This window comes from Archocentrus centrarchus, chromosome 15 (genome assembly GCF_007364275.1).
Source record: "Archocentrus centrarchus isolate MPI-CPG fArcCen1 chromosome 15, fArcCen1, whole genome shotgun sequence".
NCBI classification, from domain to species: Eukaryota; Metazoa; Chordata; class Actinopteri; order Cichliformes; family Cichlidae; genus Archocentrus; species Archocentrus centrarchus.
In genome coordinates this window covers 11,006,285-11,019,461 of record NC_044360.1, presented here as the reverse complement: position 1 = coordinate 11,019,461, position 13,177 = coordinate 11,006,285, and the positions used below count along the sequence as shown (strand labels likewise).

At 39.1% G+C, this 13,177-nt stretch overlaps 1 protein-coding gene across 4 annotated transcripts in view; it reads right to left on the bottom strand.

Annotated features, from left to right (window-relative positions):
• Window positions 1-13,177, bottom strand: part of LOC115793184 (equilibrative nucleoside transporter 1-like) — a 44,940-nt gene that overhangs the window by 19,593 nt on the left and 12,170 nt on the right. Inside the window, exon 1 of one of the 4 annotated variants that reach the window (XM_030748045.1) lies at window positions 11,753-11,789. The exons of 2 other annotated variants lie outside the window; for them this stretch is intronic. The gene's annotated coding sequence lies outside the window, so the exon portion shown is untranslated. Of the gene's footprint in view, window positions 1-8,080; window positions 8,399-11,752; window positions 11,790-13,177 lie in introns of those variants that run through there. One more of the 4 variants, XM_030748044.1, reaches the window with a different exon arrangement.

Sequence of the window (13,177 nt, the reverse complement as noted above, 5' to 3'; positions counted from 1 at the left end):
TGATTTAGCCACAGTTGAATCAACTGCTGTTGGCAACCTCTCCAAAGTGCACTAGAAATTCTAGTGCTGTTCAAAGACATGATGACTCACATGGTAAATCTGGCTGGGCATGAGTGTGCTATGAGTGAGGACAGCGAGTCCTCTATATGAAAAGGGTGTACACAGGTTAGCTAATTAAATATTATGCATTGTAACTACATGGTACTGAATGAGCACAATCTAAGAAACTACTGTCAGTAATCAAGGTCTATATGGCTTGTTAGAGGGACAGCAGACCATCCTTAATGTTAAAATCAATGTTAAAGCCACAAGGTGCCACACATTTCAGCAGCATTTGAAAATATGGATGAGCAGCTAACAAAACAGATGTATAGATTCACAAGAGAACATTTTGTCTGAGGCTTTGGCTATCCTGCAGTCTCACACTTTTTAAATGTCAAAATGACTCAACATTTTTGTAACTTTCCAAAACCACTGATCTGACATCGACACCGGTTTCACACAGCGCCCAACCAGCTGCGGCCATACAGAAGTAAGAACGAACCCAAGACTAAACTTCTTTCTCTTGAATAGCTTTTGCGAAACATGCCGCCAAATTAGTACTTTAAACTCCTGTCTTCTAACTCTTTGTCATGCCAAATGTCAATCTCCCAGAGCAGCTCGGTGAAGCTGACCTTCAATTATAGCCATACACCACAACTAGCTTAAAACTCACCGGCTTTGCCTTGCCCCAGATTCCTGTAAAGTATGCCTCTCTCAAACTAACGTGCCATCAAAACAAGCCAATTGGCATAAGCTGCCTGGTGCGGAAATGGTGCCCAACAAACAAACATGCACTCACTCACTCACACAGGCACTTTGCAGTCTGTAGAGTGGTACACTTTAACACTTTCATTGGCTGCCCTCGCAACGATGGCCAATTCCAACAATCAGCACTCCAATTAACAAAGATTTAACAGCAGTGGTGGTAATTCGTTGTTTCCTCCTCTAGGAGAACTAGGGCAATTCAGACTAGCCCAAGAATTTAAGTGAAAAACTTGGCCTGGTCACACCACACTGACACTTTTTTCTTTGCAACTCCTCTTCTCAGAGCTCTAACATTAAAGGAATTTGGGATATTTCACTATATTAAAGTGGGCTTGTCATTCTGTATTTAACTGATTTTATACTTAATGAAAATGACAAACCATTTTATTCTCCATTTGTATCATATTAATTCAGTTTAAATATATATATATATAAGCAATATGTAAATATGTACAAACTACAAGAATTTTACAAAACGGTATAAATTTTAAAGAAATGAGTATATTTTAATTTTAAATACCATAAGACCCATTTTATTTTGTGCATGAACTGACACGCTCATCACAAATATAACGTCAACCAAATCCCAGAGGAAGAAGTTACTGAAGTGATTTATTTAAACTGCCACTTACACCAGAGCTATAGTACCCATGAATGAAAGGACAGGAGTTCATTTCTCTCACCAGTGTACCTCTTTAACAGGGACGCCTTTATCCCTAGGCAGAGTCACAGAATAGTTTGATGCTGGTCATATGAGGAGGTGAATAAAGAACAAACGCCTCGAGGTCATTTCCCAGTGCTACTGGAAGCCAAACGTTTTTCAAGTAACAGCAATTTTCCCAGAGTAATATAAGACTGCTACTGGACTGGAACTGAAATGTTTTTCTAGGAATTAACCAGAGGAAATGGATCTGATGGTGCTATTTCTTTTAGCATGACTGCTGAGATGCTGCACATTTTTATATGAACAATCTTGTACAGACATGTCATGAACACAATCACACAAAATTTTTGACCCCCCTTAACTTCAAATATATATATATATATATATATATATATATATATATATATATATATAAAAATAATGTGCTCTAATATATCTAGGTTGAGATTTTAAAGGTTTCCAAATGATAGATTTGCAGACACACTTTCACGCTGTGAAAAGAGCACCAAAAATCACAATTTTGGGATCATTTCTGTTTTAAACTGTGAAACCAGCAAGCCGAGGCACCTAAATGTAGCAATAAAAGTAAAAGTCACCTTGCAGCCTCGAAAGGAACAGCAGGTAATGTAAGTGTATGCCATTAAATGATATGGGTGTGTACCACTAAGGTGGAGGAGTGTTAGTGAATAACTAGCAATATAAACCCAAATAAAATACCCATTAAATGGTTTAACTAAGTCACTGATATATTCACCCAGACCTGTAAAACCATAAAATAATAACCTATAATAAAAAAAAAAAAAAAAAAAAAAATGTCTCCTTGTGAAATGATCTCTAAGAACAGCCTGAGATATTTGAAGAAAAATAAGAGGAATTTCTAGAGATATGCAACTACATGTCGGGGCAACCCAGCCTGCAAGGAATGTGATTGGCCTGTTAAATGTGGTCGATTCCTCCTCCCAATATAAGGAATAATAATCATAGTAATCAATTTCAGCAAATTCCTGGTGGGAGACTGCTGAAACAATCGAAATGGATGTGCAGGAATCTACAAAGAGCTGGAAAAACTAGAGGAACAAATATGTTTGCACCTGGGGGGGGGGGGGGGGTACCCAGGAGGTAAAAAGTCACTGCCAACACCACATTAAGATGTCTGGTCACATTTTTTGAATAAAGAAGAGAGAATAATGAGCAGAAGTCTCTGCACAAGTTCTAAAGAACTTTCAGAACTCTTTAGAACTGAAAAAGTCTCTTAAACTTCAAGATGTCCAGTCACCATTTTCAAGCTCCAGAGACTACCACGAACTGGATGACTGAGACTACAGAGACTTAATTACTTAAAAGTACATATTTCTATTGTGTGTGTCTGCTACACTCTGCACTTGTCCATTAATACTGTAGTGTCCAGAGTGGGCCTGTTGGGGAAGTTTTGGGTTTGCAATTATGGATGTTAGAGCATGCATAATGCATAATTTACCTTTCAGAGTGTCTCATTCTATGTTCATTTATGTTCACAGTGCAGTTTCTCAAAGCTTTAAGTGTGTAGCTGTACTGACCATCAGTGTATTAACACAGAGTAAATAAGGAAGTAGCCGTCTTGCCAATGCTCATCAAGAGTGGGTAACCACTCACCATAGGTTTTATGCAAACCAAGAGTAATGAATAAAGACAGAAATCGCAACAGTCCATTTGATAAAGTGTAGTTATATTACCCGTGCCTGCTGGATGAGTCTAAATTGTGTCTTTAGGGACTTTGTAACCATGTTTGTTACACATTTTAGGAAATCAAATGCATCAATTTCCTATTTTCCTAGCTAATTATAAAGATTTGAAGGATGGCTAAAGACTTTTACATCATCCTTAACTCAGTATAGATTCACATGCATAAACATGCTGTGGATCTGGCAGTATTTGTAGCCACTTGCCTGGCAGCAAATTTATGCACCATAAACATTTTATAATTTTCCATCACGTGGACATTGTGATTTGATGCTAAGCCAGCATCACAGTTGGTGGATGTCTCTTCAGGCAGCTTGCCTGTACAGGCATTTCACGTCAGCCAGTGACTAATTTCTTGTGACCCAAAAAACAATCACAGTCACAGCTCCTTTCAGGAAACAGAAAGATCCTGAGAAGTGGCCAGATACCTCACCACTCCCTCATGTACAAAGAGGGCATTTCGGTATTTACGGTCAGACAAAGCGCACCCCGCAGACGTTGGTAACGGATACACAAAGAATCACATATCAATAAAAGGAATGAAAACAAACCTAACAACAATGACTTCACTGAAGCTGGGAGTGGCAATCCAACTGAACCTGGCTTGTTACTCATAATTACATTAATTTGAAAAGGTAAGAAAACCTGACAGACAGCATGACAATATCCACTTGCTTTATTTTGCGCAGGAGGATAAAAAAAATAAATAAATAAATAAAAAAAAAGGAAGCACATATTGTACCAGGAAGCAAAAAACACTACTGAAAAGTTATGTTATATAAAAAAGCAGTCTAGTGACTCAAACTGCTCTCTAAACCTGGGAATCATTATTCGCTTTGTCAAACAGCTCAGAGAAAAGAAGAGAGACTTTATTGAGATACTGAGAGCAGCAGGATTATAAACCCTTTAGAATTTAAAAAGAAATCTCATTTACAACAAAAGAAGAAGGGTTCAAAGGTCTCCAAATCTATTGTCTTCACTGTGACCTGGCCTCTACACTCCAAATCCTTTCGCGCCAATCTGACAGAGCAGGAACAAAGCCCTTCTCCAGCTGCCTGCCTTTTTAGTTGGTTCAGGTGGTTTGGATGACAGCAGCTCCATGACCGCACTACAGTCAGCACTGATGGGTTGAAATATAAGGCTGTAGTTCCTCCTGAAGAGTCAGTTCAGCCTGATGATTTCCTTCACATTAGCCAAAAAAAAAAAAAAAAAAAAAAAAAAAAAAAAAAAGAGCTATGCTTTATTCTGCAAAAATCAGTGACACCGGTTAAAACTGGGGGAACAGGTGGGGGAAACTTGACTCCCACTCTTACTAGGCACCCAGTGGTTGTTCACAGCACCATCAGCTGTTCAGTGGAAAAACAAAGTTGCCATTCTGGTGCGCTCTTCTCCTTGCTTCAGGGTCAGCAGTCACAAATAGACGCAGACATGTGTAACATGGGAGCTAGGCCAGGAAAGACACTATCATTCAGTAAGAGAGTGAGAAACTGCAACAGAACTACCCCCTATAAATCACAAAACAGCAAGGGGAAGCACCCCACAGGATGTAAACTCCCTGTTTAAACCCCACTCTTAGTTTCAGGTTCTAAATGATACACTTAAGATTTGAATGAGGTCTTTTATTTAATCTTTTCTACTCCAAGGTCCTGTAACTGGTGAGTTATGTTTCAGGGGGAAATCTAGCGTGACTGGCCTGCTCAGCACTGTCAATAACGACTACTTTTTCGCTTAGTTTTATCAGTGAAAGAATAACAATCATCATCTCAATATAAGGAATAATCATAGCACCAAAGTAAGGACTCACAAATGTCAGCCAATATCCTGCAGAGAGATGTTGAAACTATTGGAATGGTCGAGGAATTTGAAGACGTGGAAAAACATGAGGGACCAATATGTTTGACCCTGAAGATACCCTTTCATGCCACATGAAAGGGTATCTTATGGTAATTAAAAATGAATGAATGAAACAGGGAGTGATGACAAACTCAGTAAGTAACACAAAAGTACCTGCCACAGCACCTTCTCATGCAATAGGTTTTCTTTTTTTGCTACAAGAAATCAGAACTATAAAATAATAGAAAAATAAAGTAAAAATACCTCAAACCAAATGTGTTTTATATTAACAATACTTTAAAGCAGCCACCTTTTGCTTTGACAAAAACCATGAGGTAGTGGATTTCTAACAGTCTCGAGGGGATTTCCACATATGCTGCACACTTGCTGGCTGCATTTCCTGCAGTAAAACTCATCCCAGACCATCTGAACTGGGTTTATGTTGTGTGATTTTTGGAGGCATGCTAGTTTGACAGAGCACTCCATCACTCTGCTTCTTGGTCAGAGAGCTTTACTGGAGCTGTGTTTGGGTCATTGCCTAATGAACAGATAATGATCCAGCAAATCACAACCCTGATCAGATGGTGTGTTCCTGCAGGATATTAAAGAGACCATGATGGTAAATGGACTAGTTCTTATATAGTGCTTTTCTACTCTGTCTGAGCACTGAAAGCACTTATACGACATGTTTACATTTACCCATTCATACAAGCACGTCTATGAGTAACTAAGCTAAGTGCTTACTGTCTAACATTCACACAAATTCATACTAACGCTTGCGTTGGAGAGCAACTTGGGGTTCAGTATCTTGCCCAAGAATGCTTTGGTATGCAGCCCGGAGCAGCCAGGAATCAAACCGCTGACCTTCCGATCAGTAAGTGACCTGCTCTACCTCCTGAACTACAGCCACCCTTTATCTTTGTCATGTTTGTAAAATGAGAACTGGTTCTCAAACATTTTACCTGGTAAAATAAAGGTTTAAAAAAAGAAAACTTCAACTCTGAATAAATCACCAACCAGTAAAGCTTCCTCGGTTCACATCATGCTTCAAAGTGGGAAACTGATACTGTCAACATTTTATCTCACAAAAACAAAAACTGGTATTTGTTTAGACTCTTTCGCTCCAATTGATCTTTCAGAGTTAACTTCAATAGTTACTTCCTCCAAACCAGCAACATGTTTATTAGATCTCATTCCTACTAGACTGTTCAAAGAAGTATTTCCAATTATTGATGTTTCAATATTAAAAATGATCAATCTGTCTTTATTAGTTGGTTATGTACCACAGGCCTTCAAGGTGGCTGTAATTAAACCTCTACTTAAAAAGCCATCACTTGACCCAGCTGTCTTAGCTAATTATAGGCCAATCTCCAACCTTCCTTTTCTCTCAAATATTCTTGAAAGAGTAGTTGTAAAACAGCTAACTGATCATCTGCAGAGGAACGGTTTATTTGAATTATACATTATACATGCTTCCCTTAGGTAGTATTATTAGAAAGCATTGCATACATTTTCATTGTTATGCAGATGATACTCAGCTTTATCTATCAATGAAGCCAGATGACACACATCAATTAGTTAAACTGCAGGAATGTCTTAAAGACATTAAGGCCTGGATGACCTCTAATTTCCTGCTTCTAAATTCAGATAAAACTGAAATTCTTGTACTTGGCCCCACAAATCTTAGAAGCATGGTGTCTAACCAGATAATTAATCTGGATGGCATTACTTTGGCCTCCAGTAACACTGTGAGAAATCTTGGAGTCATTTTTGACCAGGATATGTCCTTCAATGCACATATTAAACAAATATGTAGGACCGCTTTTTTGCATTTGCGCAATATTTCTTAAATTAGAAACATCCTTTCTCAGAGTGATGCTGAAAAGCTAATTCATGCATTTATTACTTCTAGGGTGGACTATTGTAATTCAATGTCCTAAAAGCTCCCTGAAAAGCCTTCAGCTGAACCAAAATGCTGCAGCTAGAGTACTGACAGGGACTAGAAAGAGAGAGCAGATTTCTCCCATATTGGCTTCTCTTCATTGGCTCTCTGTTAAATCTAGAATAGAATTTAAAATCCTTCTCCTCACATACAAGGCAGAGCCTTCAGCTTTCAGGCCCCTCTTCTGTGTAACCAGCTCCCAGCTTGGATTTGGGAGACAGACACCCTCTCTATTTTTAAGATTAGGCTTAAAGCTTATAGTTAGGGCTGGATCAGGTGACCCTGAACCACCCCTTAGTTATGCTGCTATAGGCCTAGGCTGCTGGGGGGTTCCCATAATGCTCTGTAACTGGTGAGTTATGTTTCAGGGGGAAATCTAGCGTGACTGGCCTGCTCAGCACTGTCAATAACGACTACTTTTTCGCTTAGTTTTATCAGTGAAAGAATAACAATCATCATCTCAATATAAGGAATAATCATAGCACCAAAGTAAGGACTCACAAATGTCAGCCAATATCCTGCAGAGAGATGTTGAAACTATTGGAATGGTCGAGGAATTTGAAGACGTGGAAAAACATGAGGGACCAATATGTTTGACCCTGAAAAGGGGGGGGGGGGGGGGGGGGGGGTGTGACCACAACAAAGAGTGAGGACCCAGGAGGGAAAAGAGTCCCCGCATTTTATTTGTTTCTATCGTCTGACGTCGCATATAAAACACGAGGACAGGATTTACAAATGTCTGAACAATGACGTCTAGATGTATCATCCGTGATGTCACCGGTAGACACACACAGCCATGTGCTCGCACATGCTCCTGTAAATTATAACGTTGTCTCAATTTTTCCGCCTCCCAGAACTCGTTTAAGGTATAAAAACAAACCACGGATTTGCAACATGAACCCAACATCACAACAAACCAGCATCCGATACAACTAACTGTGATATTATTTTCTCCGAAAACGCGCCTTTTTACGCGGAGTCTTGCGCCAATTTCAAACTGCCTTTCTGTAGGAATAACTGACGATAAAGATTTAAAAAAAAAAAACAAAAAACGACTGAGAGTTACGTTAAGTCAAGTCACACGGCAGCTCATTATCTACAGTGTAAAGTCTTACCTTACTGGAGTCAGTGAAGGTTGTGGTGCTTTCCCCACGTTGTCCCCTAAGCTCGAGAACAGACACGCCTTCGTGTGTCGGCTATACCAATCATCTCATTTCACTCCAGTGAACACATAGGAGAGCAACTTGGGGTTCAGTATCCTGCCCAAAGATCCCTTGGCATAACAGGAACACCCAGGAATCGAACCACCGACCTTCTATGCTACCTCCTGAACTACAGCCACCCCATTGCAGTCTACATTTTGGTAGTCCTTTGTCTCTTTGTGCTCCTTATCCCTCAGCATATTTAAAGCCCTGTGTCTCCTGTGCTCATTGTCAGTGTGTCTGTTTTCTTGCCTTGCATATTCTAGTTTTGTTGCATCACTGCCTCAGTGGATTTTGCTTCGTTTTTAAACTTTGGCTTACTACCTAATAAAAGATCAGTTTTTGTTTTTTTGCTTTTTTGTTTTTTGTTTAACTTCCTGACTTTCTCTGAGTCCTACTTTGCTGAAACTACGACACCTTTTTAGAGCTAATGATGGAAATTCTGCTACACTATTCCATTATAATTTTTCATTATTGATTTATTTTTTGCATATAGGAATAAACACTGCAGTTTAACCCTACTACATTTATTTGACAAGCTCAAATATAACTACTAGCTACAACTTTGCAGCTTAAGATTATCAATATGTAATGTAATCAACAAATAAAACAGTTTATCAGTGTGGAAAGTGGAAGGAAATTTAGTTTTTACTTAAATAAAATTTAGAATCATACTTAATTTGTTTAATAGTGCACATGAATGAATACATCAAAATATATTTTGTATACAAAACATAGTGGTGAATAAGTCACCATAGTGGTGAATAAGTCACATAACAGAGAAACACTTAAGTACACATGCAATAACATTTATATTCCAACTGGTCCTAGCAATGCTCTCATCCAATGGTGTAGAGCACTGTAAAATTAACTAGTCCAATGGCATTGGTGGAGAGCATCAAACATACCCCTTTTCCTACATTCAGTGGATATTATCAGATTACCCTGTAGTAAAAGTCTATTACGTTAGCCATTACTGAATGAGCATTTTATATTGACTGAAGACTCCTCACTCATTTTGATGTGCCACCTGCAGTGTGATGCCACTCTGTGACTGATTTTGAAATATCTGTGTTAATTAGTCATATCACACAGTAATATCCCCATGATGCCACATGAAAGGGTATCTTATGGTAATTAAAAATGAATGAATGAAACAGGGAGTGATGACAAACTCAGTAAGTAACACAAAAGTACCTGCCACAGCACCTTCTCATGCAATAGGTTTTCTTTTTTTGCTACAAGAAATCAGAACTATAAAATAATAGAAAAATAAAGTAAAAATACCTCAAACCAAATGTGTTTTATATTAACAATACTTTAAAGCAGCCACCTTTTGCTTTGACAAAAACCATGAGGTAGTGGATTTCTAACAGTCTCGAGGGGATTTCCACATATGCTGCACACTTGCTGGCTGCATTTCCTGCAGTAAAACTCATCCCAGACCATCTGAACTGGGTTTATGTTGTGTGATTTTTGGAGGCATGCTAGTTTGACAGAGCACTCCATCACTCTGCTTCTTGGTCAGAGAGCTTTACTGGAGCTGTGTTTGGGTCATTGCCTAATGAACAGATAATGATCCAGCAAATCACAACCCTGATCAGATGGTGTGTTCCTGCAGGATATTAAAGAGACCATGATGGTAAATGGACTAGTTCTTATATAGTGCTTTTCTACTCTGTCTGAGCACTGAAAGCACTTATACGACATGTTTACATTTACCCATTCATACAAGCACGTCTATGAGTAACTAAGCTAAGTGCTTACTGTCTAACATTCACACAAATTCATACTAACGCTTGCGTTGGAGAGCAACTTGGGGTTCAGTATCTTGCCCAAGAATGCTTTGGTATGCAGCCCGGAGCAGCCAGGAATCAAACCGCTGACCTTCCGATCAGTAAGTGACCTGCTCTACCTCCTGAACTACAGCCACCCTTTATCTTTGTCATGTTTGTAAAATGAGAACTGGTTCTCAAACATTTTACCTGGTAAAATAAAGGTTTAAAAAAAGAAAACTTCAACTCTGAATAAATCACCAACCAGTAAAGCTTCCTCGGTTCACATCATGCTTCAAAGTGGGAAACTGATACTGTCAACATTTTATCTCACAAAAACAAAAACTGGTATTTGTTTAGACTCTTTCGCTCCAATTGATCTTTCAGAGTTAACTTCAATAGTTACTTCCTCCAAACCAGCAACATGTTTATTAGATCTCATTCCTACTAGACTGTTCAAAGAAGTATTTCCAATTATTGATGTTTCAATATTAAAAATGATCAATCTGTCTTTATTAGTTGGCTATGTACCACAGGCCTTCAAGGTGGCTGTAATTAAACCTCTACTTAAAAAGCCATCACTTGACCCAGCTGTCTTAGCTAATTATAGGCCAATCTCCAACCTTCCTTTTCTCTCAAATATTCTTGAAAGAGTAGTTGTAAAACAGCTAACTGATCATCTGCAGAGGAACGGTTTATTTGAATTATACATTATACATGCTTCCCTTAGGTAGTATTATTAGAAAGCATTGCATACATTTTCATTGTTATGCAGATGATACTCAGCTTTATCTATCAATGAAGCCAGATGACACACATCAATTAGTTAAACTGCAGGAATGTCTTAAAGACATTAAGGCCTGGATGACCTCTAATTTCATGCTTCTAAATTCAGATAAAACTGAAATTCTTGTACTCGGCCCCACAAATCTTAGAAGCATGGTGTCTAACCAGATAATTAATCTGGATGGCATTACTTTGGCCTCCAGTAACACTGTGAGAAATCTTGGAGTCATTTTTGACCAGGATATGTCCTTCAATGCACATATTAAACAAATATGTAGGACCGCTTTTTTGCATTTGCGCAATATTTCTTAAATTAGAAACATCCTTTCTCAGAGTGATGCTGAAAAGCTAATTCATGCATTTATTACTTCTAGGGTGGACTATTGTAATTCAATGTCCTAAAAGCTCCCTGAAAAGCCTTCAGCTGAACCAAAATGCTGCAGCTAGAGTACTGACAGGGACTAGAAAGAGAGAGCAGATTTCTCCCATATCGGCTTCTCTTCATTGGCTCTCTGTTAAATCTAGAATAGAATTTAAAATCCTTCTCTCACATACAAGGCAGAGCCTTCAGCTTTCAGGCCCCTCTTCTGTGTAACCAGCTCCCAGCTTGGATTCGGGAGACAGACACCCTCTCTATTTTTAAGATTAGGCTTAAAGCTTATAGTTAGGGCTGGATCAGGTGACCCTGAACCACCCCTTAGTTATGCTGCTATAGGCCTAGGCTGCTGGGGGGTTCCCATAATGCTCTGTTTCTTGTCATTCACCTTATTTACTATGTTTATATTCCACTCTGTATTTAATCATTAATTATTATTAATCTCTGTTTCTCTTTTACAGCATGTCTTCTGTCCTGTCCTGTCGCTCTCCCCTCAGCCCCAACCGGTCACGGCAGATTCAATTAAATTCAATCCAGTTTTATTTATATAGAGCCAGATTACAACAAACAGTCGCCTCAAGGCGCTTTGTATTGTGGGTAAAGACCCTACAATAATACAGAGAAAACCCAACAATCAAAACGACCTACTATGAGCAAGCACTTGGCGACAGTGGGAAGGAAAAACTCCCTTTTAACAGGAAGAAACCTCCAGCAGAACCAGGCTCAGGGAGGGGTAGTCATCTGTCACAACCGGTTGGGCTGAGGGGAGAGAAAGACATGCTGTGGAAGAGAGCCAGAGATTAATATCAATTAATGATTAAATGCAGAGAGGAGTATAAACAAAGTAAATAAGGTGAATGAAAAGAAACAGTGCATTATGTGAACCCCCCAGCAGCCCCTCCCTGAGCCTGGTTCTGCTGAAGGTTTCTTCCTGTTAAAAGGGAGTTTTTCCTTCCCACTGTTACCTAATGCTTGCTCATAGGGGGTCGTTTCGACTGTTGGGTTTTCTCTGTATTATTGTAGGGTCTTTACCCACAATACAAAGCGCCTTGAGGCAACTATTTGTTGTGATTTGGCGCTATATAAATAAAATTGAATGGAACTGAATGGCATCCTATCATGGTACCATGCTGGAATTCACTGAGCTCCTGAGAGCGACCCAGTCTATCACACATGTTAGTAGAAGCAGTCTGCATGACTAGGTGCTTGGTTTTATACACCTGCGGCCATGGAAGGGATTGGAACACCTGAAGTCAGTGATTTGGATGGGTGAGTGAATGCTTTTGGCAATATAGTGTACAGTATATAGTTCAACATTGCCTTTACATAGATAGACAGTAAAAACCATAGAGGGCTTGGAGAAAAATGACTTAATTGTAGGACTTCATGTTCCTGTAACTTGATTCCAGCTACCAGCTGTACTCCTCCTCACCCCCTTGGCTGTTTGGGACAAATATTGGTGTGTTTCCAACTAGACTGCAGTCATGCAGATAACAGAGGCAAATCATTGCTTCACGTTTTGTGTGATCCCACCATAACAGCTGATATTGTGATGTGTCTGCTACTTGAAGCCTGGGACACAATGATGGTAACTCCAATCACAAAATGTGGTAACCCTAATGAACTTGTGCTCTGATGAAGAGAGAACTCTCAGTCTAGTTTTTAATTTATGAGAGCCTTTCTAGCCTGCTAAACTTCATTTGTGGGACAGTGGTAGAAAAGAAGTGGTACTCTGAGTTGAACATTACAGCAAAGAAGTCACTTGAACCAGCTTTCTGTATTTTGTTTTAGTACCAAGACTGATGTTCACCAAAAAAATAGAATGACATTCACTTATACAATGCTGTGCAAAAGTCTCGAGCCACCCCTTAAGATATTTAGCTTGGAAAATGTGAAACAGGTGCAGTGATTTACTAAACATGAGCAAACATAAATGGAAATACAGCATATAAGGCAAAAACAGAGTTTGTACAATTCTAATGAGCTTGAAAGTCAATATATGGGATGACTACCAATATAGCCTGAACTCTCTTAGGAAAACTTTCTTCTAATTTCTTAAAGTAGTCTTCAGGA